Source organism: Carcharodon carcharias, chromosome 10 (assembly GCF_017639515.1).
Source record: "Carcharodon carcharias isolate sCarCar2 chromosome 10, sCarCar2.pri, whole genome shotgun sequence".
Lineage (NCBI taxonomy): Eukaryota > Metazoa > Chordata > Chondrichthyes > Lamniformes > Lamnidae > Carcharodon > Carcharodon carcharias.
Window position 1 is genome coordinate 108,775,989 of NC_054476.1, and position 26,519 is coordinate 108,802,507.

The window sequence follows — 26,519 nt, forward strand, 5'->3', positions numbered from 1 at the left end:
GGAAGATGTGTTTGGTGGTGGCATCATGCTGGAGTTGGCGGAACTCCTTTTTGTTTTTTCCAATAATTTATATAGATTTTTCTTTTCCCACCTGTTTCCATTATTTTTAAGTGTAATTCCATCCATTGTTTTATCTCTACCTTTTAGCCTATTTTGGTCCCTTCCCCCCACCCCATCCCCACTAGGGCTATCTGTACCTTGCTCGTCCTGCTTTCTACCCTTAATTAGCACGTTCCTATAGATAATATCACCTCCTTCAACACCTCTTTGTCCTTTTGTCTGTGACATCTTTTGGTTATCTCCACCTATCACTGGCCCTCTATCCAGATCTTCTTGCCCCCCCCCCCCGCCGGCCGCAAAAACCAGCTTATATTTCATCTCTCTTCTATTTTTACTTAATTCTGTTGAAGGGTCATTCGGACTCAAAAAGTTAACTGTGCTCCTCTCTGCAGATGCTGCTGAGTTTTTCCAGGTATTTTTGTTTTTGTTTTGGATTTCCAGCATCCGCAGTTTTTTGCTTTTATCTTAGATTAAAGATGATTTTGATTGGCAGTAGTATCTTTCTTCTGTTCCTGTTTCTTGTGTACGAGGGCACTGCAGTGCATTCCTACTGTTGGGAAACTTTATCAACAAAACACAGTGATTATCCATTTTTCATGTGAACCATGCCAGTGAAATTCTTTTTTCTCCTTTGGAGGATTTTCTGCTGCTCTCTGCCATCTCATCAGTGACAGCCCTGCTGCAGTTCCCTTCTATTTCTGCTTTCACAAATACTGTACTGTGGGTGTTTGAGAAGTTGGTGCAACTTTGCTGCTGATGTCTTTGCTTTAACAGCTGCTTTTCACCCAGTATATTCTTTCTATGTTGATGGCCATTCGACTTTGAGTTATTCAACTTATATGTCCACATATCCCTTTTGTATATCCATCCTCAGCATTTCCCACACAGTACAGTATTTGCATGCTATCTGATTTGTTGCCACACAGGCTTCATTCCAAACATCCTAGAAATTGGTTAGCTACTTTAAAATTATGATCTCAAACAACATCAACTATATTGGTATGTTTCTGAAATGAAAAGTTAAACTTTCACACATTTACAATCGTAAAGGAACAAAAATGTAACAATTCCATGTTAACACGTCTCTTCAAAGAATCAATTCTGCTTGGTACTGTATCCCTGATTAACCCATTCTATCCTGATATCTGACATTGATTCAAAGCTATTACAAAACAGAAGGTACCTGCTTTTAATTAAATAATTGATTAGGTATGTGTAAGCCTGCTTAATGTCAGTTATGGTGAAGTTTTGTTTTCAAGTTGCACAAAAGGGCTTGGGTCAAAATTCCCAGGCATATTAACTCAACAGTTTTCCCTGAAGGACTGTCACATTTTGGGACCACTAAATACATTGTATGCTCATGAGTTGAATTTTCTCGGTATACCTTTTGTCGTTTGCCAGAGAAATTCAATATTAGATTTGTAGCAGGTGCAAAAATAATATGCGATTAAGATTTAGTGTTTTTCTTCAGAGTGCAGTATAATTAGAGACATAATCCATGTGTTTTATATTTTTATTTTGTATTCTGATATGCAGCCTACCAGAATATAATTTACCCCTTTGACAACTAAACACTTTTTTTAACTTAAAAATTAAGTGCAACAAGGGACTCAATGCTGTAATTTATTTGAAGAAAATAGTGAATTAGAAACTTGAGTTGCAATTCTATGTAGCATTTATTGCTTAAGAAAATCATTTCTGTATAAGCAAAAGGTTTATCATAAAAACAGGTCTGAAAAGCTGAACTCAGCCCTGATATTCAGTAATGTTCGGTGGTTTTCCTAAAATGCTGCGACCCAGCTTTCCTATTGGTCTATAAACGAAGGTGGCTACTAATTGTGCAGGATGTATCATCTTCTCATACTGGTGTACCTCAGGGAATTGTTATTAAGGCAATATCTGAAACTTAGAGTAACTTTGAATTTTGAAACATTGGGAAGGCTAAGAAATATTATTGTAGTTGGAAATTAATTAAATTAGTACTTAGGTGCACAAAGGTAATGAGTAATAATGGGGTGGTGCTGCTGCATATTCATTATTTTTTTGACAATTATTTAATTCCAACATGAACTGTGTTGCAAAATAATTTGGGTATTTGTATTTCTGGATTGTACAGTAGAATGGACAAGCCAGCTGTGTATTATTGTAGTTCAGTATTTCACGTTATCTGTTTCTCTGGGATGTGATAGTATTGTGATATCAACATATCATAAGTAAACTCTTCTGATTTCCTCTGCTCATCACGACCATTGTATGTGAAAAATAATTTTTCATTGGATAACACAGTAAGAGCACCAAAGAAAACATGATTTACCAGGATCACCAATGTCCCATGTTACTTATGGTCTTTCACTTAGTCATGTAAGATTACATTCTGACTTTTTTTGAGAGTAGCATGACTGCTTTGTAATACTGTACAATGTGTATCTTAATACTTGAACGAGCTATCATCAGACATTAAAAAAATATTGTGACATTCTTACTTTCAATGCCGTACGTACAATTGTTAGGCTGGTTGATCATAGTGATTAAGTTAATGACTTCCTTATCCACCATATTCAACCCTCCATGTGCGGAAAACGAATAGTGCTTGTAAAATACACATATTCTGCACTGCAGTAAAGCTTTTTTCACAGTCACTAAATATTCTTTTCCCAAATAAATTCTGGAAGCACATCTACTACTTTACTCCATCCTCACTAATTGTAGGATAATTATGCTTTCCAACCAGACAGCTCAAAAAGCATCTTTCTGCAACTTTTAATGTTGGATATGTGTAAGAGAACAAAGGAATACTTCCTAACAAGGTGTTAGATAAGCACAGTAGAGAAAAAAAAGAGAGATGAGATTGGGCAACAAGGAAAGTAGTACTTGGGGTTAAGGAGAAGAATAAGAGCTTTCCTTAAGTATAAATCCAAGTTTAGACTGGTGGACAATGGTCAATCCTTGCACTTAAAGTTAGAGAGGAGACAGAATTGGTTAGGAGAACTAAGACAGATAGTGAGATTAGAATTTCAGGGAATATAAAACACAGTGGAGTCCCTGAAGGAACTCTGAAGAGGACAATATATTAAATGATCAACGAATGTCAGGTATTCTCAATGCGATTGAGAATGTTGATGGAGGAAATCTCAGACATCCTTCATAACTCTGAGGTAGATTTTTTAGTCCCACATATGGAGACCCTCAGAAAAATAGAGGTAGCTGATAAGGAGGTGATGGGAATTAAGGAAATCAAATGCCCGAGTCTGGCCAGATTGCACCCTAGAGTTGTTGAGATCATGAAATTGGATGTTCTAGTGGGCATCTTTAAGTAACTCACTAGAAATGGAACTATACTTGAGAGTTGGAGAAATGGGACACATCTGTACAAGGGGACAGAGAAAACCAGAAGATAATAGGACTGTTAACCTGGCTTCACTGTAGGGAAAGTACTGGAGGATGTCATGAAGAACCAGTGTTGAAGCTGGAGAAATATAGAAATGGAGTAAGCCAAATTGGGAGGAAAGTGTTGCATGACGAGTCCTTTGTAGTTTGTTGAGGAGTAACAAATCTTAAGGAAGTGGGAGGTCATTGGATGGTTTTTCAGGTTTCAGCAAAGCTTTTGATCCATTGGCACACAGGAGATTGATTAGCAGGTACAACACAGTAGGTGGAGTGGTCGAAAATGAGCTGAGAATTGACTGAAGAAGAGAAAGCAAAGGAAGGTTGTAGACAGCTGTGCTGTCATGGAAAAAGTAACACGTGAAGTGACTCAGGGATGAGTGCTGGGACTGGTGCTATGGGGTTAATGAAAGGCATTGTGGCCAAATGCAGTCATGAGGTTGGAATAAGATCAACAGTGGCAATATAAGCAAAATGGAATTACAGGTACAGTACCTCAAATCTGGCTGTCCAAAAACTGGATATTTTTAGAATGTGCCATGTATCAATTTTAATTGAGTAAAGTAAAAAAAAACTAACTTGGACAATTTGGCTAGGTGCTGCATTGGTGTGGTGTAGCACCGGACTTAGTTACCTGTTTCACCACTGTGCATCAGTCTATTCCCGCTTTCCGAGCGACTCTTGGCCACGCCCGACCTGGATTGGCCCAAACTGCCTGACCCGAAATCCGGCACGACCTTGGTCCTGATGTTGCTGGTTTTGAGATACTCTTACTGACATTCTTGAATGTGACACAGGAGAAAGGGATTTAGACTATGTTTGGTGGATAGATCATTGAAGCACTCAACACAAATTGATAGGCCTAAAACAAACCGGAGATATAGAGGGAAAATGTCAAGGTGATTCAGCCTTTGTATAGAGCAACTGATTTGGCCCCATTGTGGAACTAAAGGAGTATACAGCGCAGAAGGAGACCATTCAGCAATTGTATCTGAGTTGTCTCTTTGTTAGACTAACTCATAGAATTCTGATTTCCATATTATGAGCAAGATATCCAGGCATTGGAGAAGATACAGTGAGGGCATATGAATTTATGCTGGGATTAGATGGCTGAGTTATGGGGAAAGGCTACAGAAACTGGAATGTTTACACCGGAGAAGCGAAGGCTCATAGGTGATCCTGTATAAGAATTCAAAATGTTGAAGGAAATGAATGTTAATGAGTTTGAACAAGGGAAGGTAAAAAGACAGTTCAGATGTAATTACTTTAGACAGAGAGTAGACAGTGTAGGGGAATGCACTGCCTAAGGAGGCAGTGGGAGCTGATTATATCAGCAAATTCTGAAGCAGGTTCTAAAGGTACCAGGAAAATGAATTGATAGGATATTTGCGATCATTGGGGAGTCTAAAACAAAGGGTCTGAGGAAAGACCTTATGTTAACTCTGTTTCTCTCACCACAGATGCTGACAGACTGACAGTATTTTCAACATTTTCTGTTTTCATTTGGGTGTATAAATATAAGAGAGTCATTATTTTAAAAAATTCTGGAGACATTCTTTATCCAGAGAGTGGTTAGAGTGGTGCAGCTGAAGTGAATTGCATAAATGCATTTAAGGGGAAGCTAGATAAACACACGAGGGAGGAAGGAAAGGAAGGATATGCTGGTAGGGTGAAATGAACAGGGTGATGCTTGTATAGAACATGAGCACCAGCATAAACCAATTGGACTTGGTGCCTCCTGTTTTTGTGCTGTAAATTCTATGTAATTCTATGGCATAAGAAAGGATATTTCCTAAAAATTGAGTCTGACCAAATATTGACTTTTTTTTCAGTCCTGTGTGTTCATAGGTTTTCTTGAAATGAAGGAACAGTCAAGGTGGCATGCCCAGTACTGTCCCTCTTTCCCTTCCCTTCCCTTTCATTTATGCTCATGGGTATTCTGAAATACTGTCTAGAACGATTGATGCACTGGAATTTGCTGCAGCAGTAAGAGTTCTCATGTGGTTACAGGTTGTAAAGCATTAATGAAAGGACACAAATATTCTGGGCACCTAAGCTGAAAAGCCATTCTGTGTTTGAAATGGAGGGCATTTGAAATCAAGCGTCTGACTCCTGCACTCAAACACTAGATGGCTACAGATAAGTGAGGTGGCAATAGGATGCATAAAGATGTGAAAGTGTAGCGATCTACTTTAGACCTGAGAATTGAATGAATAAAGTGGCAAAATTAAAAAGGAGACTAAAAAGCAACAACTTGGATGGATATATGAACCATGAAAAAAGAGTACTAAGAAATTGAGAAGGTAGCAACCCGCTCACCCGCTGACTGATCTCTCAGCCATATTCCTCTTCAATATTATTTTCTTTGTGTACCTCATTGACATACCATCTATTTGCCGTTCTTATAGCTCAGTTATTAATGTTAAAGTTTTTCCTGTTCAGTGACTCGACTATTGTCTCGACCATTGTTTGCTTGTGGATTAAAATCCCATTAGTTTTCAAGGATTGATATTTAAAATTCCTCCAAATAATGACTAGAAACCAGGCATATTACATTGATTGTGTTATTAGAGGATTTATTTTGAAGCTTTTAAGAAGATTCTCTTTAAAGAAGTTGTTCCAACTCTGTGCTCATAAATGCATCACACTACAATTATTTAGAGAAGTTTAATGGTAGGCCAGATTGCCCCACTCTTCAGTATTTAGTAACCTGTACTGTAAGTGCATAAAGTTCACTTTGGATAAATTTCCCTGGGTAACCCCAGTTTCTGTCTTCCAATGTACATTGCATTGTTACTGGTGTATACATAAGTGAATAAACTTACAATTTGTATAAAACATAAGTTCATTCACTGCAATGTTTGAATTTGTAGTAGTAGATGGAAAATGCACTTTTAGGCTCACTATATTCTCAGCACCAGTTGAAGAGCAGTTTCTGGAATCTTTAAGAATGCACTTGTTTATTCTTAATTTAATACTTATTAAATTGGGATGGCACTGTATTACACTCTGGGACAACTGACAACACCTATAATTTTTTAGATCTGTTACAATTCCATAAAGTGAGGTACCCCCCCCCCGACCCCCAACCAGATCAGTAGGTGAATGTACTGTGGTGGGCCTCTGGAATTCAATGCCTAAATTGGCAGTTGAGGCTGAAACACACAACTAATTTAAAAGACACCTGAATCTGCACCCGTAGTGGAATTAAGAATGAGTGGCTAGTTTCTTTTCCCCTCTTTTTATGGCTGGCGCAGACACGATGGGCTTTTTTAAAATCCGTTCATGGGATGTGGGCTTCGCTGGCTGGGCCAGCATTTATTGCCCACCACTAGTTGCCCTTGTGAAGTTGGTAGTGAGCTGCCTTCTTGAACCGCTGCAGTCCATGTGGTGTAGGTACACCCACAGTGCTGTTAGAAAGGGAATTCCAGGATTTTGATCCAGCAACAATGAAGGAACAGCGACGTATTTCTGAGTCAGGATGGTGAGTGACTTGGAGGGGAACTTCCAGGTGGTGGTGTTCCCATGTATCTACTGCCCTTGTCCTTCTAGATGGCAGTGGTCGTGGGTTTGGAAGGTGCTATCGAAGGAGCCTTGGTGAATTGCTGCAGTGCATCTTGTAGATGGTACACACTGCTGCTGCTGTACGTTGGTGGTGGAGGGTGTGAATGTTTGTGGATGTGGTGCCAATCAAGCGGTCTGCTTTGTCCAGGATGGTGTCAAGCTTCTTGAGTGTTGTGGGAGTTGCACTCATCCACACAAGTGGGGAGTATTCCATCACACTCCTGACTTGTGCCTTGTAGATGGTGGACAGGCTTTGGGGAGTCAGGAGGTGAGTTACTCACCGCACGATTCCTAGCCTCTGACCTGCCATTGTAGCCACAGTATTTATATGGCTAGTTCAGTTTCTGGTCAGTGGTAACCCCAGGATGTCGATGGTGGGGGATTCAGTGATGGTAATGCCATTAAACATCAGGGGGCAATGGTTGGATTCTCTCATGTTGGAGATGGTCATTACCTGACACGAGTGGTGTGAATGTTACTTGCCACTTGTCAGCCCAAGCCTAGACATTGTCCAAGTGTTGCTGCATTTGGACATGGACTGCTTCGGTATCTGAGGAGCCGTGAATGGTGCCGAACATTGTGCAATCATCAGTGAACATCCCCAATTCTGAACTAATGGTGGAAGGAAGGTCATTGCTGAAGATGGTTGGGTCTAGGATACTACCCTGAGGAACTTCTGCAGTGATATCCTGGAGCTGAGATGACAGACCTCCAACAACCACATCCATCTTCCTTTGTGCTAGGTATAACTCCAACCAGCAGGGAGTTTTCCCCCCGATTCCCGTTGACTCCCGTATTGCTTGGGCTCCTTGATGTCACACACCATCAAATGTTGCATTGATGTCAAGGGCAGTCACTCTCACCTCACCTTGGGAGTTCAGCTCTTTTGTCCATGTTTGAACCAAAGCTGTAATGAGGTCAGGAGCTGAGTGGCCCTGGTGGAACCCAAATGGGGCATCAGTGAGTAGGTTATTGCTGAGCAAGTGCCGTTTGATAGCACTGTTGATGACCTCTTCCATTACTTTACTGATGAGTAGACCACTGGGGTGGTAATTGGCCGGGTTGGATTTGCCCTGCTTTTTGTGTACAGGACATACCTGGACAATTTTACACATAGCCGGGTAGATGCCAGTGTTGTAGCTGTACTGGAACAGCTTGGCTAGGGGTGCGGCAAATTCTGGAGCACAAATCTTAACTGCTATTGCCAGAATATTGTCAGGGCCCATAGCCTTTTCAGTTTCCAGTGCCTTCAGCCGTTTCTTGATAGGATGTGGAGTGAATTGAATTGACTGAATACTGGCATCTGTGGTGCTTGGGACCTCTGGAGGAGGCCAAGATGGATCATCCACTTGGCACTTCTGACTGAAGATTTTCCAAATGCTTCGCCTTATCTTTTGCACTGCTGTGCTGGGCTCCTCCATCATTGAGGATGGGGATATTTGTGGAGCCTCCTCCTTCAGTGAGTTGTTTAATTGTCCACCACCATTTACGACTAGATGTGGCAGGACTGCAGTTTAGATCTGATCCGTTAGTTGTGGGATTGTTTAGCCCTGCCTATCACTTGCTGCTTTTGCTGTTTGGCATGCAAGTAGTTCTGTGTTATAGCCTCATCAGGTCGACACCCCATTTTTAGGTATGCCCGGTGCTGCTCCTGGCATGCCCTCCTGCACTCTTCATTGAACCAGGGTTGATCCTCTGGCTTGATGGTAATGGTAGAGTGGGGGATATGTTGGGACATGAGGTTACAGATTGTGTTTGAGTATAATTCTGCTGCTGCTGATGGCCCACAGCGCCTCATGGATGCCCAGTCTTGGGTTGCTAGATCTGTTCAAAATCTATCCCATTTAGCACGATGGTAGTGCCACACAACACGATGGAGGGTATCCTTAATGTGAAGCCGGGACTTCATCTCCACAATAACTGTGTGATGGTCACTCCAACTAATACTGTCATGGACAGATGCATTTGCAGCAGGCAGGTTGGTGAGGATGAGGTCAAGTATGTTTTTCCCTCTTGTTGGTTCCCTAATCACCTGCCAAAGTCCCAGTCTAGCAGCTATGTCCTTTAGGACTTGGCCAGCACAGTCAGTAGTGGTGCTTCCGAGCCACTCTTGGTGGTAGACATTGAAGTTTCCCGCCCAGAGTACATTTTGCGCCCTAGCCACACTCAGTGCTTCCTCCAAGTGGTGTTCAACATGGAGGAGCACTGATTCTTCAGCTGAGAGAGGGAGGTATGTGGTAATCAGCAGGAGGTTTCCTTGTCCATGTTTGACCTGATGCCATGAGACTTCATGGGGTCTGGAGTTGGTGTCGAAAACTCCCAGGGCAACTCCGTCCCGACTGAATATCTACCAATGTGTCGCCACCTCTGCTGGGTCTGTCCTGCCGGTGGGACAGGACATACCCAGGGATGGTGATGGTGGAGTCTGGGACATTATCTGTAAGATATGATTCTGTGAGGATGACTGTCAGTCTGTTGCTGACTAGTCTGTGAGACAGCTGTCCAAATTTTGGCACTAGCTCCCAGATGTTGGTATGGAAGACATGGAAGGGTGGTCCGGCGAGACTCATTCCTTTTTGTGACTTAGTAGCAGTTTGTTCCAACTGAGTGGCTTTGCTAGGCCATTTCAGAGGGCGTTTAAGAGTCAACCACATTGCTGTGGGTCTGGAGTCATGTGTAGGTTAGAGCAGGTAAGGACAGTGGATTTCCTTCCCTGAAGGGCATTAGTGAACCAGATGGGTTTTTACAACGATTGACAATGGTTTCATGGTCATCATTAGACTTTTAATTCCACCATCTGCCATGGTGGCATTTGAACCCTGGTCCCAAGAGGCTGAATTGCTGCTTTCTGTGCCCTAACTTTTCCATGTTTCTGAGGTGATATACTGAGCCATGGGCACCTTTCCAGCACTTGCTGCTAGACTCGACTTGAAGAATGGCTAATTCGGTGGAATTCAGAAGGGCTCGAAGTAGATTGAAATAGAGAGAAATAGGGGAAACATAATGAGACCTGCTGGAAAACAAATATTTGTACACACCAAAGATATAAAATTAACAAGCAATTGTTGCATAGGAGGATGCACCAGAAAAAAGAGGCACAGGTGACGAAATAATATGGTAAATTGTGAAATAAATCAGATAGTCTACCTTTAATCAGTAAAGTAGTCGAAAATTTTAACCTGGCTGAAAATTCTTCTTTTCCTTTTTGGTTCTGTTTTCATTTGAGTGTTTGGTCGTTCTACATGCACACATAGAGAATACATTTATTATCCGTTAATTCTGTACTGCAGCTGAAATTTCTGTGCAATGAATAGATTGGGGGTTGAATGCTTTCCCTGTGGAATTCAGTCATGGTGAGAGCACTGAGTGCAGGACATCAGTCATCAGTCACTGTCTGCAGTCAATCAGTCATCGTGTCAGCTAGTCATGTCTGTGTTAATGTGTCTTTTGTAACATTCAGTCAGTTGTGTGTTAACACTGTTGTGTGAATGCTCATGTTTTTGGGATGAAGAAAGAACTGATGGTTTTAACAGGAAAGGGAAATAGCTGTGTTTGCTTATCTGTGAAAAAAAAAGTAATTTGTCAGGATCAGTAGAAACACATTCTATCAGCAGTGTGACGACTTTGTACTGGAATTGTGGGACAGTGATTGATTTCATTCAGTACATTAGTGACCTATATTGAGAATTCTCCATGTTTAGATTCCATGCAGACAAATGGCAGACAGCCTTTCTTTTGCTTTTGTTTAATACAGCTAATCCTTTTATAGACCTACTTCAACTGTACTAGTTACTTCTCAAGGTGAGCTTGTTGGATGTCATGATTTCTGAAAGCAGCTCTAATGTTTATAAGACCAATTGCCCATTTTTAAAATACTTGGCTCTATTATACTTTTTAGAACATGTCAAAACCGCTTGTGGTTTATAATATCAAGCATCACAGGCTTCTGAATATCTTGTACAATATAACAATTTATTCTGCTGAAAGATTGTATTACAATGATATTTTAGGTTCGATTTTCTGATGTGCCTACCTGAAACTGATTAGTAACAATTGTGGGAAATCGTTAAGCAGAATCTATCAGCTTTTAATTGGTTTTCAATTGAATGTTGCTCATCAAATTGTTCAAATTATTTTGAAAACCTGTCAAATGTGGTGAGTATTGAAAAGGTCCAGTTACTTTACATTTTTAAGGTTTATTTGCATTTCACCACTTATGGTTCTCAATTTCAAAAATGGCATTCTTATCACCTTTTCACGCTAAAGATATTGAGGTTTTACCATCCTGTTGATCTTTGTGCTTTTGCTTCTAGCCTTACCTATTTCAATTTTACTGCATATTTTGCTGAGAAAATCAGGAACAGTTGTTAGCATAAATACTTTACACTTGCATTTCCCCCAACTTAGTCTACTGCATTCGTTGCTCCCAATGTGGTCTCCTCTACATTGGAGAGGCCAAATGTAAACTGGGCGATCGCTTTGCAGAACACCTGCGGTCTGTCCGCAAGAATGACCCAAACCTCCCTGTTGCTTGCCATTTTAACACTCCACCCTGCTCTCTTGCCCACATGTCTGTCCTTGGCTTGCTGCATTGTTCCAGTGAAGTCCAATGCAAACTGGAGGAACAACATCTCATCTTCCGACTAGGCACTTTACAGCCTTCCGGACTGAATATTGAATTCAACAACTTTAGGTCTTGAGCTCCCCCCTCCATCCCCACCCCCTTTCTGTTTCCCCCTTCCTTTTGTTTTTTCCAATAAATTATATAGATTTTTCTTTTCCCACCTATTTACATTATTTTTAAATATTTTTAAATCTTTTATGCTCTCCCCACCCCCACTAGAGCTATACCTTGATTGCTCTACCATCCATTCTTAATTAGCACATTCGTTTAGATAATATCACCAACTTTAACACCTATGTGTTCTTTTGTCCTGTTGTTTGTGACATCTTTTGATGATCTGCTTCTATCACTGCTTTTGCCTACCACCACACCACCCCCTTCACTTCTCTCTCTCTCTCTCTCTTCCCCCCCCCCCACCCCCCCACACACACACACACACACACACACACACACACACACACACACACACACCTTAAACCAGCTTATATTTCAACTCTTTCTTGGACTCGAACTCAAGTTCTGTCGAAGGGTCATGAGGACTCGAAACTTCAACTCTTTTCTTCTCCGCCGATGCTGCCAGACCTGCTGAGTTTTTCCAGGTAATTCTGTTTTTGTTTTGGATTTCCAGCATCCGCAGTTTTTTTGTTTTTAATACTTTACATTAACTATGTTTATCCTTATCTATGCATTTTCAGGAGTTGCTACAGGGCCTCCATTTAGAGGTGTGGATATTGTGAATCATGCTTTCTTACTTTGTTTGCTTGTGATAATTAGAGTGGTCATACCCAGCGACAAAGGTCTCATAATGTCAACATTCACTAATCAAGGTTTACACTTAAATTCAAGGTTTACACACAAACAAGAGGAGGCCATTAAACCCCTAGGCCCCATTCCATCATTATATCATGAATGATCTGTACCCCAACTCCTCTTTGATTCATTTCCCTTGTAACCCTCATTTAACAAATATCTGTTTATCTTGAAAACTTGATTGAAACATATAAGACCCTGAGGGGTCTTGCCAGGGTGGATGTGGAGAGGATGTTTCCTCTTGTGGGAGAATCTCATACCAGATGCCACTGTTTAAAAATAAGGGGTTACCCATTTAGGACCGAGATGAGGAGAAATTTTTTTCTCTGAGGGTTGAGTGTCTTTGGAACTCTTCCTCAAAAGGCGGTGGAAGCAGAATATTTGAATAATTTTAAAGCAGAGGTACATAGATTCTTGATAAGCAAGGGGCTTGAAAGGCTGTTGGGTAGACGGGAATGTGGAGTTGAGGTTACAATCAGATCAGCCATATTGAATGGCGGAGCAGGCTCGAAGGACTGAGTGGCCTACTCCTGCTCCTGATTCATATGTTCATATGTAAATTTCAACTGACCCAACCTTTGTCTGGAATACGTTCACCCTGATTTCACTTCTGAATGGCTCCCCTGTTCTGGACTGTTCCAGCAGAGAACAGTGTTTCTCTATATCTGCGCGATTATTTTAAACACTTTATTTAGATCATCCCTTATCCTTTTAACCTCAAGGGATTATAGCCCAAGTTTGTGCAACCTATCTTCATAACTTAACTCTTTAAGTTCCAGTATTCTGGTGAATCTTCCACAAGGCATATAAATATGTAAGAGCAAAATACTGCGGATGCTGGAAATCAGAAACAAAAACAAAAGTACCTGGAAAAACTCAGCAGGTTTGACAGCATCTGCGGAGAGGAATACGGTTAACGTTTTGAGTCCGAATGACTCTTCATCAGAACTAAGAAATGTAGAAATGAAGTGGAATATAAACTGGTTGAAGGGGGATGGGACAGGTAGAGCTGGGTAGAGGGCCAGTGATGGATGGAGGCAAAGAAGAATTGCCAAAGATATCATAGATAAAAGGACAAAGGGGTGTTGATGGTGGTGATATTAGCTGAGGAATGTGCTAATGATGACAGTAAGGGTAGAAAGCAGGGCGAGCAAGATAGCCCTAGTAGGGGTGGGGTGGGGGGAAGGGATCGAAATAGGCTAAAAGGTAGAAATAAAATAACGGATGGAAATATATTTAAAAATAATGGAGATAGGTGGGAAAAGAAAAATATATATAAAAAATTATAAATTACAATCTCCTGTGGGCTTTAGCTGCTAATTGACAGTCAACGCATGCGCCGAATAGGTAATTTAATACTTCCTGGTGGATAAACCACCATTGGGTAGCTTTCTGTATTAGCCCTTGGGGAATTACATTCAGTTCAGGTTATCCTGACCTGAGCTAAATGAGGTCTCTGTGGGGCTAGAACCATAAACAGAGCTTTAGAGAAAATGTTGTTCTTGAGACTTGGGGTAGAAGGCATCTCTCAACATTCTATTCTGTACTGGGGACTTGAGGGGCAGAGGAGGGGAGGAGTTTTTATAAATTCTGTCTTTGCTTCTCAATGGTTTAAGTATTTAGGTATAAAATGACTCAATCAAAAGTTGTTTTCTTTAAGTCAAAGGCAAGTCCTGCCGGCTGGAAAATGGGAATCTTAGTACTTGGAATTTGTGAATCATTGTTTTAGGTACAGGCTACTAACATACAATTATCATCATTTGGATTTTGATCAATCTCTGTCTTACGTTCTCTGCTAAAGTAAACTCAAATTCTCCATGTTCTAACTCATATATCATTCAATATTTCCTTGTATTTTACAAGATTTATATAACTTGTTGCAGTTTTGCAGCTGGGGAATAGCATTTTGATGTGAACCAGTGTTACTCTCTTTTTATATAAAAGATCACAGTTCAGTGAAAATCATTATGTTTCATGCTTTCACTATCGATGGCTTTTACAGCTGTGCTTCATATTTCTTCCTGACCACAAGCAGCAGCTCCTGATTTAGCACAATGATTGCATGTGTGCTGTTCTCTGCACAGGCAGATTCCATGCATAAAACAAGCTTTTATCTTAACAGATCCTGCGGAGGTGGCAGCTACAGTGCTTGGAATTGTCTCAGCTTTTCTTATAGAATATTTTTCTACTTTGTCAACTTTGAATTGGAAACAAATTGGTCATTTTCCAGAGATGAGATAAAAATGAGGGGATACTAATTGTTTAAAGTGGAATTTTGGGGTTCAAACACTAATATTTGAGGTTTTTCTTTGTCGAGGTGTGCACTTATGTTCTTTATGTTTATGGATTTATGGTCTTTGTAATATATGAAAACCTAATTTTATATTAATAAATTGCAAACTTTGAACAGCTATTTTAAAAAGAAACCATTTTGTTTTTCCCAACTCTCCCATTCTGCAGACTGGAGGAAAGAAAGGAATAGACTTCTGCAATTTAGATCAGTTAGAATAACGTGAATTCTATAGGTGACTTGCAGGAAACTCAGGATAATTGTTTACTTCAGTGTGAGAACGTTTGAACAAAGAACAGAGAGTAAAATGCAAGTTGCCTATCTCCATATTTGAAAATAGAATTATTATAGATCCAGCACGAGGGAAGTATTTTAAAGTTATTCTGCAGTTCAAAACACACCCATAAATTAGGAATAGCATAGGCTCATTCTTTGACACTGCTGTATTAAGTAGTAGGATAATAATGACTGTATATTACAGTTGGTGGATGGAGGGAAAAATTGGCCACAGTTCAACTTTGTGATTCATATCCAAAGACTCATACTGGAAGTATGTTTAGTGAGAGGAATTCTTAATAGATCCTCGATTGATTAGCTTGCCAACGACACCTGAGGAATGGCCACTGAAGCAAGATAACATAGACCACTTGATGCTCATGAAGCTAGATTCAAACTTGAAGCACCAATGCCAGAAGGAGAAAGGTAATGTGGAAAAAAGATCTTTTAAACTAGTTTTACACTTGTTAGAAATTAATGTGAATTTAAGCAGAGAAATTTATTTCTGAAAAGGAATGAAATCTACTTTTGGATTTGATCAATTGGTTTGAAAAGTTGTATCAGACCACACAAAAAAAGGAAGAAAACAAGATCCAAAGGATCAATCGAGAATTCCTGTACATTATTCCTATTGGATTAAGCCACCTAAAGGTGGGTGGAACCCTACCTAAAACAAAATGTGCTGTTAAAATTTCTGTAACCCTCAACCAGGCCTGCTTTTCAAACACACATTGATCCAGCTTCCATTTCAAGATGGAAGTTCACACTGAATCACAACTTTTCTGTGGACCCATTCCGATTTGAGGAATGGTGGAGTTTAATCTCTAAGCTCTCTTAGGACTGGTAAACTTTGTATTGAGCTGTCAAGTCAGACGTATTTTGGCCAAACTTCTTGCTTCATCTTGATCTGTAACTTTCATTAGTTTAAAAACCAAGATCCAGCCTCCTCTCAGCCTACACTGGGCTGGGTGCAGGAAGGCGGGATTAGAAAGGGCACCTGGGTGTCCTCGGGCGGGCATGGACAAGATGGGCCGAATGGCCTTCTTCTGTGCTGTAACTTTTCTATGGTTCTACTCTATTGACTTGATTTCCCCCCCCGCCCCTCTTTCTCCTGAATTTAATGATCTTAACACTTGTCGTTGTCTTGGTCATCTTTGAATTTTTCAGTGCAGCTACATTGTTTTTGAGGCGGGTTGACCAAATGTGCACATCATATTCTGTAATGGATTTCTCAATTGAAATGTACAGTTATGATGAAAATTAAAAACTTTTAAGTTTTCCATATTATGTGACTCCTTTAAGGGCTGTGCAAGGCTCTTTGGCTCTGACACTTAATTCTGGAAAATTATTATTCATCTCAGGCCTTGCATGAAGCATATCAAAGGAAACCTTCGTAATGTTAATTTCTAATAAACAGAGTAGTAGGCATCTTTCTGTTTAGGGAGGCAATAGGGGTGTTTGCCACTTCTGGATTGAACATTGCCTGTTGTGGCTGGAGAGGCTGACTCATGTTTGGCATTCCTTTCCGCATTTGGCACAGATGAATAGCGTTGGCCCGATGTTAACTTATATTTTTTTCTTTCCGCCATCTGGTCATTTCTTTTGTCCTCTGCTTTTTCCATGCCCTTGTGACTGCTGGTCTCCAGTCACCCAGTCAGCAGGGACTTCTCATGCATCCACTCTGATCCTGGTCAACTGGCTTCTCATTTACAGACTTCCCTCTTTCATACATTTGGACGATCTGTTGGTCTTTTGCTGGTAGCAATCTTCCCATAGATCATTTCTTTGGGAATGCGGTTGTCATATTGTCGGCGCACATGACCCAGCCAACGGAGTTGTTGCTGATTCAAGATGGTAAACATGCTGGGGATCCTTGAACACTGGTATACTTTGGCATATTTCTGTTCTGCCAAGAGACACCCAGTGTTTGCTGATGTTCAGCTGCTTTTCTTGGCTTCCATAAGTTGTCCATGCTTTGCTCCAGTAAAGGAGGGTGCTGAGAACACAAGCCTGGTACATACGGAGCTTTGTATTTTTGGTTAGCTTGCTGTTGGTCTACACTTGCGTTCTCAATTTCGACATGACAGCTGCGGCCTTGGTAATTTTGGTGCTAATTTCAACAGGGGACAGGTTGCTGGTGATTGTTGATCCAGGTATGTGAAGCTGTGGACGATCTCCAGATTGAGATTGTTGCTATTGATGGAAGATGGAGTCTCTACTTCCTGGCCCATAACAGTGGTCATCTTTATGTTGGTTGTCAGTCCAAACTCCTTGCAGGCCAAGGAAAACTGATCTACAAGCTGCTACAACTGGACTTCAGTATGGGATGTCAGCACAGTGCCATTAGCAAACAGCAGCTCACGGAATAGGACTTTGCGCATTTTGGACTTGATACGCAGTCTTGCTAAGTTGGACACCCTCTTTTGAGTCACCCAAAGCATCCAATGGCAGCATGGAGAAGAAATTCCAAATAGAGTTAACTTCAGGACACCAACTGTCTTGGCATAAATAAACATAACACCTGAGAAATATAATATGCTAAGCACAAGAAACGTGCAGAATGATCACTGGGCAGTTAATTGTCACAATCTATTCAGGACAACTGTCATGCTTCAGGGTTACAGAAAAGATGTGGAAAAGAGTCACTTTTAATGTTCAGTTTTTAAAACAGTATGTATTCTCACAGGCTTTAAAAAAAAGTACCTAGCCAAAAGATGGTTAATATGCTTAAAAGTTGTTTTCTGCTAAGAAGTAGCAGTTCTTATCTAAGTAATTGAAGATTTTATTTATTCATGGGATGTGGGCATCACTGGCCAGGCTAGCATTTATTATCAATCCCTAATTGCCTTTGAGAAGGTGGTGGTGAGCCACCGTCTTGAACTGCTGCAGTCCATGTGGTCTAGGTACACCCACAGTGCTGTTAGGAATGGAGTTTCAGGATTTTGAGCCAGCAACAATGAGGGAATGCTTCCAACTCAGGGTTGTGTGTGGCTTGGAGGGTAACTTGCAGCTGGTGATGTTCCCATCCACCTGCTGACCTGATTCATTTAGGTGGTAAAAGTTGCGGGTTTGAATGGTGCTGTCGAAAGAACCTTGGTGAGTTGTTGCAGTGCATCTTGTAGATGGTGACACTGCTGCCATTGTGCACTAGTAGTGGGGAGAATGAATGTTGGATAGGGATGGATGGGGTACTCATGAAGTGGGCTGCTTTGTTTTGATTGGTTTCGAACATCTTGAGCATTGTTGGAGCTGCACTTGCCAGGCAAATGGATAAACATTCCATTGTACTGCTGACATATGCCTTGTAGTAGGTGAACAGGCTTTGGGGAGTTAGGGGATGAGTTGCTTACTGCGGAATTCCCAATCTTTGATCTGCTCTTGTAGTGGCGTTATTTATTGACTGGTCCAGCTCAGTTTCTGGTCAGTAGTAACTCCCCTCCCACCAGGCTATAGATGATGGGGAATTTGTTGGTGCTAAATTGAGGAAAATAAATTTGCAGGGCTTTGGGGACTTAAGGAGGAATGGGACTGACTCGGTTGCTCTACAAATAGCTGACGCAAACTTTGATGGGCCAAGTGGCCTCCTTCTATGCTGTAATGAGTTTATGCTTCATAATACTTCCAAGTTTTGTGTCACCTGCAACATTTGAAATTGTGCTTTGTACACCAAGTCTAAGTTATTATTATATCAAGAAAAGTAGCTGCCATAGTACTGACCCCAGGGGAACCCAACTATATACCTCTTCCCAGTCTAAAAAACAACTTCCACACACCTGTGGTGCCATGGACTTGACTCTGGCTGCACTCTCCAAAGGAACCATCACCCTCATTGTTATTCAGAGCAGGATGAATTCAGGGGACTCCTGCCTTACCTGTCTGGTTTTCTTTCACTATCTGAAAGTTACATATTTCCTCTCTGCATGCACATCTTTAAATGTTGTGGGGCAGTGGGGGGAGGGCAGGTGGGTGGGTGACCACCTCCATGTAGCTCTCAGCCTCACCAATGCATTGCAGTGATGCCAGCTGCTGCTCAAACTCGAGCTTGAGCTCCTCCAGCTGATGACACTTCCTGCGTAGGTGGTTGTCTCGTGTCCTGAAGTTCCCACGTGCACATTCCACAGGACTAAGGTGCCTTGCCATGCTTCTTTCTGTTTGTTAGACTATTTATAAAGGGAAATAAACTTAAGACTTAAAACATTCACCAGTTGCTCACCAATCAGCTCTTTCCCTTGTGCTGAAGTCAATTAATTTTGTAGGTAGGTTAACCTAAGTATTTTTACTCAATACTCATTACCTATATATCTCAGATTTTAATCTAATGGATTATTAGGGACCTTTAATATCACTATGGCTCTTTATTTAATTTTAACTTTATCCCCCAGATCTGATTGATTTAATTAAACACTGATTGTAATTGATTATAATTATATAGAGTGGATATAATGTATGTTATCAAATGGGCTAACTTTTAATTTTTGTTTTAATTAATTTATCTTGCTTACTTTGTAAGTTGATCAAGTTAAATTAAATTAAGTGTTTACCTGTGACTTACACTTATTCTTCCTGTCATGTGTCCTTATGTGCTGTGACGGCATTACCCGTTTTTTTTAAGGGTCTTTGAACGGAAGGCAGGAGAACTTTCTTCACGCAGAGTTATAAGGCTGTGAAATCTGCACCCAGGGATAGTGGTTGAGGCAGAAACTATTTCAGTATTCAACATTAGATTGGATAAGTGGATGAAGAAAAAAGGGATGAAGGGACCTGGAAATAGGATGGGTAAATGTGATGATGGCTGTTTGCTCTTGATGTGGGGATAGACTGGTTGCACTGAATGGCTTGTTTCTGTACTGTAACTTCTGTGTGGCTCAGTGATTGGTCTGGAAGAAATGGATTTCAATTCATGGGTGTCTGGCACCTGTACTGGGGAGAATGGGAGTATTGTTGGGATGGTAATCACCTGACTGCACTGAGACTGGTATACTGACAAATTGTGTATCTAGGGCTCTAGAGACGGCTTTAAGCTAAATAATAGCGGCAGGGCTCATGTGAGGGGAGATTTGGAAGGCAGTAGTACAGGGTAGCAATATGGATAAGGACAGAAAGGGACAGAGTGTATAGACATAAGATTGCACCAGCAAATAAAGTCAGATTTGACAAAAATGGTGAAAAGGCAGCATGAAAGGCTCTTTATCCCAGAGAAGATGTTAAAAGCATCCCAAGAGTAGTAGGAAAGCAGGGAGCAAAAGGGAGGGAGGAACTTAAAATAATCATGGTCACTAGAGAAAAAGTACTAGGAAAACTAATGGGACTAAAGGCTTACATGTCCTCTGGACTTGATGGCCTGCATCCTTGGATCATAAAGATAGGGGGTGCATTGGTTGTAATCTTCCAGAATTTCCTAGATTTTGCAAAGATCCCAGCAGATTGGAAAACACAAATGTAACACCACTTTTTAAGAATGGAGGAAGACAGAAAGCAGGAAACTATAGGCCAGTTAGTCTAACATCTGTTATTGGGAAAATGCTAGAATCCATTATAAAGAAGGTAGTAGCAGGGTATTTAGAAAATCATAATACAATCAGGCAGAGTCAACAGGATTTTGTGAAAAGGAAATCATGTTTGACAAATTTATTAGACTCCAGGAGTGGATAAAGCGGAACCAGTATATGTAGTGTATTTGGATTTCTAAAAGGTGAGGTGTTCAATAAGTTGCCACAGAAATGGTTACTGCAGAAGTTAAGTGCTCTTGGTGTTAGGGGTGACATATCAGCAAGAATAGAGGATTAACTAACAGGAAGCAGAGGTGGGATAAATGGGTTATTTTCAGGTTGGCAAACTATAACTAGTACATTGTGTTACTCACAATAAGAGGTTGTGGTGGAAGAATTAACTCAAGCTGGTTTATTTTCAAGACAACTCCACAATGCTACTGACTTCCAATTGTTTCCACACACTGTTCCAGCTGTATCTTTTTTATTCTATTTAGATGGGATAATCAATGTACATCACCTGTTTAACCAGCAATTGTTTTTAACAAGGTGATTGCCACATTGTCACGGTGTCACAGGAATTGGTACTGGAGTCTCAACTGTTTATGATCTATATTAATGACTTGGATGAAGGGACAGTCTGTTTTGCAACTAGATTTGCTGATGATACAAAGATAGGTAGCTTGGCCTAAATAGCCAAGTGGTTATGGTACTGGGTTTGTAACCCCAAAGTCAAGAGTTCAAATCTCACAATGGCAAACTATGAAACAATGAATGTGTTTGAGTGAGTTAAAATCAAGAGTTCAAATCTCACAATGGCAAACTATGAAAAAAAATGTAACTTCATCTGAAACAGATGGAAACAGGTTTACTCAAAAAGAGTATCAAGAGTTCAAATTTAAAAGATTATCAAGAGTTCAAATCTCACAATGGCAAACTATGAAACAATATAACTTCATCTGAAACAGATGGAAACGGGTTTGTACTCGAAAGAGTTACAAACACACTAGTACTGGATAGAGCGAACTTTATATGGTACAATGAGGATGAGAGTCATCTGAATAAAGATCATTACCAATAAAGATCAAGAGTTCAAATCTCACAATGGCACACTATGAAACAATGTAACCTCATCTGAATGGGAACAGATGGAAACGTGTTTGTACTCGAAAGAGTTACATTTAAGCTTGGCCTAAATAGCCAAGTGGTTATGGTATTGGGTTTGTAACCCCAAGATCAAGAGTTCAAATCTCAGAATGGCAAACTATGAAACAATCAAGAGTTCAAATCTCACAATAGCAAACTATGAAACAATGTAACTTCATCTGAATAGGAACAGATGGAAACGTGTTTGTACTCGAAAGAGTTACCAGCACTTTTGGACTGGGCTGGATGCTCCCGCAGGAGTTGGCGCGACGCGCGTCTGTGAGTGTCCAGGTCGCAGCCGATGCCATCCAAGACCTGAGAACGGTCGTGCTCGGACCTGACGTTATTTTGGGTCTTGAGGTGGCCCAGGTGCGCGGTGGTCTTCCGTCTGAACGTTCCCCTGTTCGGACGGAATTCCACATTGGCCCCAAGCCCCGAACCCTCCCTCGGGTGCTGGTGCCCCGCAATATGGGCCGCCTCGGGGACATGCCCTCCGTGCCTTTTGGCACGGCAAAGAGGGGCTTTTTGTACGGACTGCTGCTGCACACCTTCCATTTTCTCGCCCTTGTCCGTCGACTGGACACGCCCTGGTGTGCCTTGTTGCCGTCCGGCGGCGGAGGCCCCCGATGGGAGGCCCTCTACGGAGGTGTCCTCCCCCTTTCTATCGGGGACCTGGGTTGGAGGGTGTTGCATGCAGCAGTCCCCTATAATAAGAGGATGCATAGGTTCACGGACTCTCAGGACACGTGCCCTTTTTGCGGTCTTGTGGAGTCCGTGGACCATGTATACATAGGGTGTTGTAGGCTGCACTCCCTTTTTAGTTATTTGAAAAACCTTTTATTGATGTTTTGTTTGCACTTCAGCCCCACGCACCTGATCTATGGGCACCCGGTGCGGAAGGGGGTCGGGAAGGAGGAGGACCTCCTCGTGAACCTGCTCCTGGGCCTGGCCAAGCTGGCCATTAACAGGTCCAGGCAGCGGGCGATCGACGGGGGAGTCCCGCCCGATTGTTTGTCCCTCTTCCGCGGCTACGTTCGCTGCCGGATGTCCCTGGAGAAGGAGCACGCGGTCTCTGCTGGCACTCTCGAGGCCTTCTGTGCTCGGTGGGCACCGCGGGGATTGGGGTGTTTTGTTGACCCCTTTAATCACATTTTGATTTAAAGTTTGTAAGGTTCCTTTAAATTTTTGTCCTTGGTTTTACAGCTGACCTGAATTAGGGGCTGTGCCTGATTTATCCCAATTTTGTTTATTTGGTTTTCATTTAAAAGATTATCAAGTGTTCAAATCTCACAATGGCAAACTATGAAACAATGTAACTTCATCTGAAACAGATGGAAACGGGTTTGTACTCGAAAGAGTTACAAAGATAGGTAAGGAAGCAAATTGTGAGGAGAATGCAAGGAGCCTGTAAAGGGATATAGATAGGTTAAGGGAGTGGGCAAAAATTTGGCAAATGGAGTGGGAAATATGAGCTTGTTCACTATGGCTGGAAGAACAGAAATGCAGAATATTTAAATGGAGGGAGACTGCAGTATGCTGCAGTACAGAGGGATCTGGGTATACTTGTACACAAAATCACAATTTAGTGTGCAGGTATAGCAAACGGATTGTTGGCCTTTATTGCAAGGGGGATGGAGTATGAAAGCATGGAAGTCTTGCTGAAGCTATTTAGGGCCTTAGTGGGACTGCATCTGGAGTACTGTGTACAATTTTTGTCTCCCTACTTGGGATATACTTGCATTGGAAGTAATTCAGGGAAGATTCACTAAGCTGATTCTTAGGATGAAGGAGTTGCCATATGAGAAAAAGTTGAGCAGGTTGGGTTGAGTATATCATTGGAGTTTAGAAAAATAAGAGGTGATCTTACTGAAATGTATAAATGATTTTGAGGGGCTTGACAGGGTAGATGCTTGGAGGATGTTTCCTCTTGTGGGAGAATCTAGAACTAGGGGGCACAGTTTAAAAATAAGGGGTCTCCCATTTAAGGCAGGTGAGGAGGAATTTCTTGTCTCTGAGAGTTAGTCTTTGGAATACTCTTCACCAGAGGGCAGTGGTGGTCGGCTCGTTAAATATATTCAAGGTTGAATTAGGCAGATTTTTTGATCGACAAAGGAGTGAAGGTTTATGAGTGACAGGCAAGAAAATGAGGTTAAGGCCACAATCAGATCAGCCATGATCTTATTGAATGGCAGAGCAGGCTCATTGGGCCAAATGGCCTACTCCCGAATCTTATGATGTTATGTTTTTCCATGCTCTGTCTTTGTTCAGATTTGAAGCACCTGTGTCAAAAACATAGGTACTTGGTTCAGGTCACACAGGCTATACTCTTGAGCTACACTATTATTTAAGTAGATATGGAGCAATATGACTCAAGTTCCATAAAGAAGTACGATGCTCAAACTGCTTAAGGGCGTGTTTGACAGCACTGAACCCATGAAGGTTTCAACGATAAACCCAAATTTGGAGCAACAACTTTAACTTAGATTGCCTCTGGTATATATGTTAATCTAAACTGGCAGCCCTTTCAGCATTTAATTAGTCTCTCAAAGAGGGTAAATTGAAGACACTGAGTGATACAAGCTTTGGGCATCTTATTCTAATGTATGATTTTGACTAAGCCTCAATTGACAGAGGCAGGTGTGAACTCCATAACTAGGAATGTCTATATCATCCCAATTATGACCATAACCGATATGGGTTAACATGCCATTGAGCTATCAAGAATTGTATTGATTGAAAAATCAGGAAAGAGAGAAAACTTTGAAAGGATTTCAATCAAGTAGATAAAAACAAAAAACTACGGATGCTGGAAATCCAAAACAAAAACAGAATTACCTGGAAAAACTCAGCAGGTCTGGCAGCATCGGCGGAGAAGAAAAGAGTTGACGTTTCGAGTCCTCATGACCCTTCAACAGAACTGATTTTTCTTGACAAGGAGAGGGGTGAAATATAAGCTGGTTTAAGATGGTTGGTGGGGAGGTGGGGAGGAAGTGGAGGGGGGGTGTTGTAGGGACAAGCAAGCAGTGATAGGAGCAGATCATCAAAAGATGTCACAGACAAAAGAACACAGAGGTGTTGAAGTTGGTGATATTATCTAAACGAATGTGCTAATTAAGAATGGATGGTAGGGCACTCAAGGTATAGCTCTAGTTGGGGTGGGGGGTCATAAAAGATTTAAAAATAATGGAAATAGCTGGGAAAAGAAAAATCTATATAAATTATTGGAAAAAAACAAAAGGAAGGGGGAAGAAACAGAAAGGGAGTGGGGATGGAGCAGGGAGCTCAAGACCTAAAGTTGTTGAATTCAGTATTTAGTCTGGAAGGCTGTAAAGTGCCTAGTCGGAAGATGAGGTGCTGTTCCTCCAGTTTGCATTGGGCTTCACTGGAACAATGCAGCAGGCCAAGGACAGACATGTGGGCAAGAGAGCCGGGTGGAGTGTTAAAATGGCAAGCGACAGGGAGGTTTGGGTCATTCTTGCGGACAGACCGCAGGTGTTCTGCAAAGCGGTCGCCCAGTTTACGTTTGGTCTCTCCAATGTAGAGGAGACCGCATTAGGAGCAACGAATACCCCCCCTGTCGGCATTCTGTAGGGATCGTTCCCTCTGGGACACCCTGGTCCACTCCTCCATCACCCCCTACTCCTCAATCCCCACCTATGGCCCCTCCCCATGCCCACGCAAAAGATGCAACACCTGCCCCTTCACTTCCTCTCTCCTCACCATCCAAGGGCCCAAACACTCCTTTCAAGTGAAGCAGCATTTCACTTGCATTTCCCCCAACTTAGTCTACTGTATTCGTTGCTCCCAATGCGGTCTCCTCTACATTGGAGAGACCAAACGTAAACTGGGCGACCGCTTTGCAGAACACCTGCGGTCTGTCTGCAAGAATGACCCAAACCTCCCTGTCGCTTGCCATTTTAACACTCCACCCTACTCTCTTGCCCACATGTCTGTCCTTGGCCTGCTGCATTGTTCCAGTGAAGCCCAACGCAAACTGGAGGAACAGCACCTCATCCTCCGACTAGGCACTTTACAGCCTTCCGGACTGAATATTGAATTCAACAACTTTAGATCTTGAGCTCCCTCCTCCATCCCCACTCCCTTTCTGTTTCTTTCCCCTTCCTTTTGTTTTTTTCCAATAATTTATATAGATTTTTCTTTTCCCACCTATTTCCATTATTTTTAAATCTTTTATGCCCCCCCACCCCCACTAGAGCTATACCTTGAGTGCCCTACCATCCATTCTTAATTAGCACATTTGTTTAGATAATATCACCAACTTCAACACCTCTTTTGTTCTTTTGTCTGTGACATCTTTTGATGATCTGCTCCTATCACTGCTTGCTTGTTCCTACAACAACACCCCGCCTCCACTTCTCTCTCTCACCCCCCCCACCACCACCACCTTAAACCAGCTTATATTTCACCCCTCTCCTTGTCAAGAAAAATCAGTTCTGTTGAAGGGTCATGAGGACTCGAAACGTCAACTCTTTTCTTCTCCGCCGATGCTGCCAGACGTGCTGAGTTTTTCCAGGTAGTTTCAATCAAGTAGTTTGTTTGTTTTAACTCTTTGATGGACTGGTTAAGAACTATTGCTTTTTGAGCTGACTTTGACAACTGGCTGTATTTTACTATTATTACAAAAGACTTGATCACTGAATAAATCTAATTTGATAACGTTGCCTGATACAAAAATATCTGCTATGACCAGTATTAATCATCCTCAAAGGTGAAGTGGGTCCTTTATGCCAAAACCTGTATCTAAAGCCAGAGACAACAGAAGGGTCTATCATTTACCCAGAACAAATTTTTCTACACTATTTTGTGCATTAAGTCAGAAGGAAAGTGAGTGCTTGCCTACAGAAATGAATTGTTG

At 41.6% G+C, this 26,519-nt stretch overlaps 1 protein-coding gene across 7 annotated transcripts in view; it reads left to right on the forward strand.

The window, feature by feature from the left end:
• The window catches only part of LOC121282775 (protein CASP-like), a 698,867-nt gene that overhangs the window by 137,759 nt on the left and 534,589 nt on the right, over window positions 1–26,519 (forward strand). The window lies entirely within an intron of this gene.